Source organism: Bos grunniens, chromosome 23 (genome assembly GCF_055505025.1).
Source record: "Bos grunniens cultivar Pamir isolate PY7600 chromosome 23, Bosgru_T2T1.0, whole genome shotgun sequence".
Taxonomy (NCBI): Eukaryota; Metazoa; Chordata; class Mammalia; order Artiodactyla; family Bovidae; genus Bos; species Bos grunniens.
The window spans coordinates 10,802,286-10,809,739 of NC_141187.1; positions in this window are offsets into that span (position 1 = coordinate 10,802,286).

Consider the following 7,454-nt stretch of genomic DNA (forward strand, 5'->3'; position numbering starts at 1 on the left):
GTCCGAACTCAGCGTCCTACTTTTGTTTTTTGAGTCCTCCAGCCCCTGTTTAATCAATGTCCTATCTCACATTCTGTTAAAATAACTACTATGAAACCTGTTTTCTTTTATTTATTTATTTGGCGGTTTTAGTCCTTTGTTGCAGCATGCAGGATTTAGTTCCCTGACCAGGGATTGAACCCAAGGCCTCTGCATTGGGAGCGTGGAGTCTTAGCCATTGGATCACCAGAGAAATCTCCGGAACCTCTTTTGTGACTGGACCCTGACTGATACAGATGATTTCCAGATAAGCAGGAACACATCAACTTTATTAAAATCAGAAGTCAAAGACCCTGTTTTATAAATTTTTGCATATCCATAAGGTCTGTCTAGTCAAGGCTATGGTTTTTCCAGTGGTCATGTATGGATGTGAGAGTTGGACTGTGAAGAAGGCTGAGCGCCAAAGAATTGGTACTTTTGAACTGTGGTGTTGGAGAAGGCTCTTGAGAGTCCCTTGGACTGCAAGGAGATCCAACCAGTCCATTCTGAAGGAGATCAGCCCTGGGATTTCTTAGGAGGGAATGATGCTGAAGCTGAAACTCCAGTACTCTGGCCGCCTCATGTGAAGAGTTGACTCACTGGAAAAGACTCTGATGCTGGGAGGGATTGGGGCAGGAGGAGAAGGGGACGACAGAGGATGAGATGGCTGGATGGCATCACTGACTCGATGGACCTGAGTCTGAGTGAACTCTGGGAGTTGGTGATGGACAGGGAGGTCTGGCGTGCTGTGATTCATGGGATTGCAAAGAGTCAGACACGACTGAGCGACTGAACTGAACTGAAGACTGAATGCTGGTTGGATGGTATCACCGATTCAATGGACATGGGTTTGAATGGACTCCAGGAGCTGGTGATGGACAGGGAGGCCTGGCATGCTGCGGTTCATGGGGTCGAAAAGAGTCAGATGCAACTGAGCGACTGAACTGAACTGAACTAAAGACTGAATGCTGACTTATATAAATATTCAGTAAAGGGTTGAGTCATGTGTATTGAATGAATCAATGTGCCCATGAAAGATATCCATATCCTAATCCATGGAGCCTGGGGGTGGGGGTGGGGGTGAGGGTGGGAGGATCTTTGCAGATGTGATTAAGAGTGTTGAGATGAGGTAACTATCCTACATTATCCAAGTGGTCCCTGAAAGCACACACATGTAATATTCTTACAAGAGGTATGCAGAGGAAGTTTCATAGAGAAAACGGTTATGTGAAGATGGAGCAAAGGGAGATTTTAAGATGCTGGCCTGAAAGACGAGGGTGATGTGGCTATAAGCCCAAGGGCTGCTGGCAGCCAGCCACTGGACGCAGCATGGAGTAGATTCTCCTCTAGGGCTTCTGGAAGTGTGAGGGAGTAAATTTCTATTGTTTTAAGCCATCAAGTTTGTGTAACTTGTTACAGCAGCCACAGGATAGTAATACATAAATACTGGATTCGATTAACTTGACATGGGAGGGACCTCCCTGGTGGTCCAGAGACGAAGACTATGAGCTCCCAATACCAGGGGCCCAGGTTCAATCCCTGGTCAGGGAACTAGATCCCACATGCTGCAATGGAAAGATTCTGCATGCTGCAACAGAAAGATCCTGCATGCTGCAACAGAGATGGAAGATTTCATGTGCTGCAACTAAGACCTGGTGCAGCCAGATAAAAAAAATAAGTATTAAAAAATTGACTTGGGAGATGGCTTTCCTAAGGAAATTAGTTCTTCTGGTGTCACTTCCACATGGCTTAACCGGCTGGGTCAGTGTCTTGACTGCTTGGGTCCACCGTTGTTGGGGGGGGGGGTCCCTTATTTTCAACTCTCTGATTTATTTCACCTACCCACTACCAGGAGATCCAACCAGTCCATTCTGAAGGAGATCAGCCCTGGGATTTCTTTGAAAGGAATGATGCTAAAGCTGAAACTCCAGTACTTTGGCCACCTCATGTGAAGAGTTGACTCACTGGAAAAGACTCTGATGCTGGGAGGGATTGGGGGCAGGAGGAGAAGGGGATGACAGAGGATGAGATGGCTGGATGGCATCACTGACTCGATGGACATGAGTCTCAGTGAACTCCGGGAGTTGGTGATGGACAGGGAGGCCTGGCATGCTGCAATTCATGGGGTCGCAAACAGTCGGACACGACTGAGTGACTGAACTGAACTGAACTGATACTCCTCATTTTCTGGGGATAGAGTGCCCTGCCGATTTCAGTGGAGGGCGAAAGAAGTTTGACTTATAAGAATACGTATTTGGTCTTCTTCCTGCTTCTGGCACAGAGCCCCTAAAATCCTTGGAATTTCCTAAGCGATAAGAGCAATGGGAGCTTTTTTTTTTTTGGTCATAACATTTGGTCTTTTGTCTTTGGTTCGTGAAACAGCTTCAGAGCCATAAAGGCAAAAAGAGTGTTTTGGTATTTATTCATGACAAACTTCTTTCAATCACAGCTGCTTTGTGTTAATGAGGTGGCTTTTGGAAAGCCCCAAAGGATGGGGGCTGGTTGCCAGGGGAACCAACCACTGATTAGAGGGCTGGAGCTTTCAGCCCCACCTCCTTGACTTCTGGGGAGGGGAGAGGAGATTGAGTTCAGTCATCAACGGCCAATGACCCAATCAGTCATGCCTACATAATGTAGCTTCCTTAAAACCCCCAGAAGGACAGGGTTCAGAGACTTTCCGAGTTGCTGCTGGAAGAGTGGCCTGCTCTGAGTGGGCATGGAAACTCCACCCTCCTTCCCACATTCCTTACCCTCTGCATCTCTCCCATCTGGCTGTTCCTGACTTATATCTTTTGTATAACACACTGATAATCTAGTAAGTAAATGTTTTCCCAAGTTCTGTGAGCCACTCTAGGAAATTAATTGAAACTGAGGAGGCAAATTTGTAGTTCATTGGTCAGAAATGCAAGTACCGGGGACTTCCCTGATGATCCAATGGTTTAAGAATCTGCCCTGCAATGCAGGGGACTCAGGTTTGATCCCTGGTGGGGGAATTAAGCTCCCACATGCTCTGGAGCAGCTATGCCTGTGCACTGCAACCAGGGAATCCGTGTGCTACAACTGGAGAGTCTGTGCATCACAACGAAAGATCCTGCATGATGCAGCGAAGGTCTCTTATGCTACAACTGCGACCTCTCATGCTACAACTAAGACGCGATGCAGCCAAATAAGGAGGTAAATAAATACTTTTTTAAAAAAGAAATGCAAGTAACAACCTGGACTTTTTTTTTTTAATTTTTGGCCACACCCTGTGACATGCTCCCCCAACCAGGAATCAGACCTGCTCCCCCACATCGAAAGGCGGAGTCTTAAGTCTTAACCACTGGACCACCAGGGAAGTCCCCAGTCTGGACTTTTGATTGGCATCTGAACTGGGAGTAGGGGTGTCTTGTGGACTGAGTCCTTAACCTGTGGGATCAGACGTGATCTCCAGGTAGTGTCAAGATTGAGTTAAACTGTGGGACACCTAGCTGATAGCACAGAGCTGCTTGAACGTGTGAAAAACAACCAAGCACACACAGACCTGGTGTCAGAAGCAATTTTGTAGTAGTGTGAGGACAAGAATCCCTTGTACTATTTTTTAGATCCTTGTATTCTTTTAAAGAAATGGAGTAGCCATAATAGTCAACAAAAGACTCCAAAATGCAGTACTTGGATGCAATTTCAAAAATGACAGAATGATCTCTGTCATTTCCAAGGCAAACCATTCAATATTACAGTGATCCAAGTCTATGCCCTGACCAGTAACGCTGAAGAAGCTGAAGTTAAACAGTTCTATGAAGACCTACAAGACCTTCTAGAACTAACACCCAAAAAAGATGTCCTCTTCATTATAGGGGACTGGAATGCAAAAGTAGGAAGTCAAGAGGTGCCTGGAGTAACAGGCAAATTTGGCTTTGGAGTACAAAACAAAGAAGGTCAAAGGCTAACAGTTTTGCCAAGAGAACACGCTGGTCATAGCAAACACCCTCTTCCAACAACACAAGAGAAGACTCTACACATGGAGTAGATAGTCAACACCGAAATCAGATTGATTATATTCTTTGCAGCCAAAGATGGAGAAGCTCTATATAGTCATCAAAAACAAGACTGGGAGCTGACTGTGGCTCAGATCATGAACTCCTTATTGCCAGAGTGAAGTTGCTCAGTCGTGTCCGACTTTTTGCGACCTTGTGGACGGTAGCCCACCAGGCTCCTCCATCCATGGGATTCTCCAGGCAAGAGTACTGGAGTGGGTTGCCATTTCCTTTTCCAGGGGATCTTCCCAACCCAGAGATCGAACCCAGGTCTCCCGCATTGTAGGCAGATGCTTTTAACCTCTGAGCCACCAGGCCAAATTCAGACTTAAATTGAAGAAAGTAGGGAAAACCACCAGACCATTCAGGTATGACCTAAACAAATCCCTTACAGTGGAAGTGACAAATAGATTCAGGGGATTAGATCTGATAGACAGAGTGCCTAAAGAACTATGGATGGAGGTTCATGACATTGTGCAGGAGGCAGTGATCAAGACCGTTCCCAAGAAAAAGAAACGCAAAAAGGCAAAATGGTTGTTTGGGAGGACTTACAAATAGCTGAGAAAAGAAGAGAAGCTAAACACAAAGGCAAAAAGGAAAGATATACCCATTTGAATGCAGAGTTCCAAAGAATAGCAAGGAGAGATAAGAAAGCCTGCCTCAGTGATTAATGCAAAGAAATAGAGGAAAACAATAGAATGGGAAAGACTAGAGACCTCTTCAAGAAAATTAGAGATACGAAGGAAACATTCCATGCAAAGATGAGCATAATAAAGGACAGAAATGGTCAGGACCTAACAGAAGCAGAAGATAGTAAGAAAAGGTAGCAACAATACACAGAAGAACTATACAGAAAAGATCTTCATGACCCAGATGACCACAATGGTGTGATCATTCACCTAGAGCCAGATATCCTAGAATGAGAAGTCAAGTGGGCCTTAGGAAGCATCACTACGAACAAAGCTAGTGGAGGTGATAGAATTCTAGCTGGGCTATTTCAAATCCTAAAAGATGATGTTTGTTTCTGGGTTTTCAGTTTTGTTTTTCTCTCTATGTCTATCTTTATGTTAGTAACACACAGTCTTGGTTACTGTTGCTTTGATTAATAGTAAGTTTTGAAACCAGAAATATGTCCTCCAACTTTGTTCTTTTTCATAATTATTATGGCTAGGCAGAATCCTTTGCAATTCCTTATGAACTTTAGGATCAGCTCATCCATTTTCATAAAAAAGGCAGTTGGAATTTTGACAGGAATTGCATTGAATTTTATAGACAAATTTGGGGAGTTTGACCTCTTAACAATAGTAAGTCTTCCACTGAACACAGGATGTCTTTCCATTTATTTAGGTCTTTAATTTTTTTTTCAGTGATGTTTTGTAGGTTTTAGCATACGAGTCTGGCACTTCTTTTGTTAAATTTACTCCTAAGTATTTTATCCTTTTTGATGCTTTTGTGAACAGAATTGTTTTCTTAATTTCCGTTTCATTTTTGGACTGTTGATTGTTAAGTGTAAGAGATACAGATGATTTTTGCATATTGACTGCGACTTTGCTGAACTTGCTTATTAGGTCTACTAGATTTTTGGTGGCAGATGCCTGATCCTTGATAGATATGGCTGCTCACGGAGTAGACCACACTTCCAGCATTCCCTGCAGCTTGGTATGACCCAAGGATTAAGTTCTGGCCACTGACTGTGAATGCAAGTGATGTGTGCAACTCCAAGTTGTGCGGGCAGCTTCTCCTTTCCTACTCCCTTTTGACTGGAATGAACTCAGCCATCATGGCCTGTCTTCAATGATCTGACAGCTGTTTTTATATTGGGTTGGCCAGAAAGTTCATTCGGGCTTTTCATAACACCTTGCAGAAAAACCTGAATGGACTTTTTGGCCAACCCAATAGATAGTTTTATGGAACATAGGCACCCCCATTCACTTGTGTCTTTCTATGGCTGCTTTCATGCTATAATGGCAGTGTTTATTGCATAAAGACCCTAAGGCCTGCATGGCCTAAAATACTAACTGGCCTGTTACTGAGAAAAGTCTGCTGATGCTTGGCTTAGAGGACCTCTCTATGGTAGGATTTTATGGTCCCATCTTTCTGGAATTGGACTTGAAGTTACTGGTATTTGAAGCATTGCTGTTTGATTTTTGTTGTTGTTTAGTCGTTAAGTCGTGTCTGATTTTATTACGACCCTGTGAACTGTAGCCTGCCAGGCTCCTCTGTCCATGGAATTTTCCAGGCAAGAATACTGGAGTGGGTTGCCATTTCCTTCTCCAAGGGATCTTTCCAAGCCAGGGATCAAATCCACATCTTCTGCTTGGCTGGCAGATTCTTTACCACTGAGCCACCAGGGAATCCTGTCTTTGATTTTACTTATGTGAATTTCTGTCACAGGCTGGCAGCTTGGTTCTTCTCTCCATCACGAGCTCTCCTAGTAGCAAGAGGAGCTCATGAATTGTCATTATTTTTCTGATCCCGAAGAGGAATTTGGGTTTTATTAGACTGATCACTCCTCTCTCCTCCTCTCTCCTTCCTAAAATTTGCCTTCCTGTTCTTGAATTCTGTGCTTAGAAGTGTTTTTGCTTCCTCTTCAGCTAAGAGCTTCGGCTCTCCTCCCATTTATTCTCTTTCTTTTTGACAATAGTAAGGGTTTTTTGGGTGGGGGTGGGGGTGGGGGTGGTGACCAGGAATTGAACCTGGGCTCAGGGCAGGGAAAGTACCAAGTCCTAATCACTCGGAAGTGAAAGTCGCTGTCGTGTCCGACTCTTTGTGACCCCGTGGACTATTCAGTCCATGGAATTCTCCAGGCCAGAATACTGGAGTGGGTAGTCTTTCCCTTCTCCAGGGGATCTTCCCGACCCAGAAACTGAACCAGAGTTTCCTGAATTGCAGGCGGATTCTTTGCCAACTGAGCTATCAGGGAAGCCCTCCTAATCACTGAACCGCCAGAGAATTCCCCCATTCATCCTTTTTCAAGCCAGCTTCTCCTCTGAGCTCCTTTCTCTGCTGATGCAGTACTTAAAGGTTTGCTCTCTGCCTCAAGGTTCTGCATTTCTCCCCCACCATCTCTGTGACAGGATGTAGCTATTATCAGGCTTATATCTCATTACCCATTTGATTAGAAATGGTCTCTTTTTCAAAAGTGCAGGATATTTTTTTTAATTGAGTATACTTTACATGCAAAAAAATATTAAGTGTCCAGTTTGATGAATTTTGACAACATGTGCACCTGTATAGCCACTACTCAAAGTAAGGTAGAGAACATTCCATCTTGTGGCTTTTCTCAGTCAATTCCCACATCTACTTCCCAGGGGCAACCACTTGTTCTGATTTCATCACAGACTAATTTTGCCTGTTCTTGGACATCACATAATCAAAACCGTATATTAGAAAGTGCTCTTTTGTGTCTGATTTTTTTTT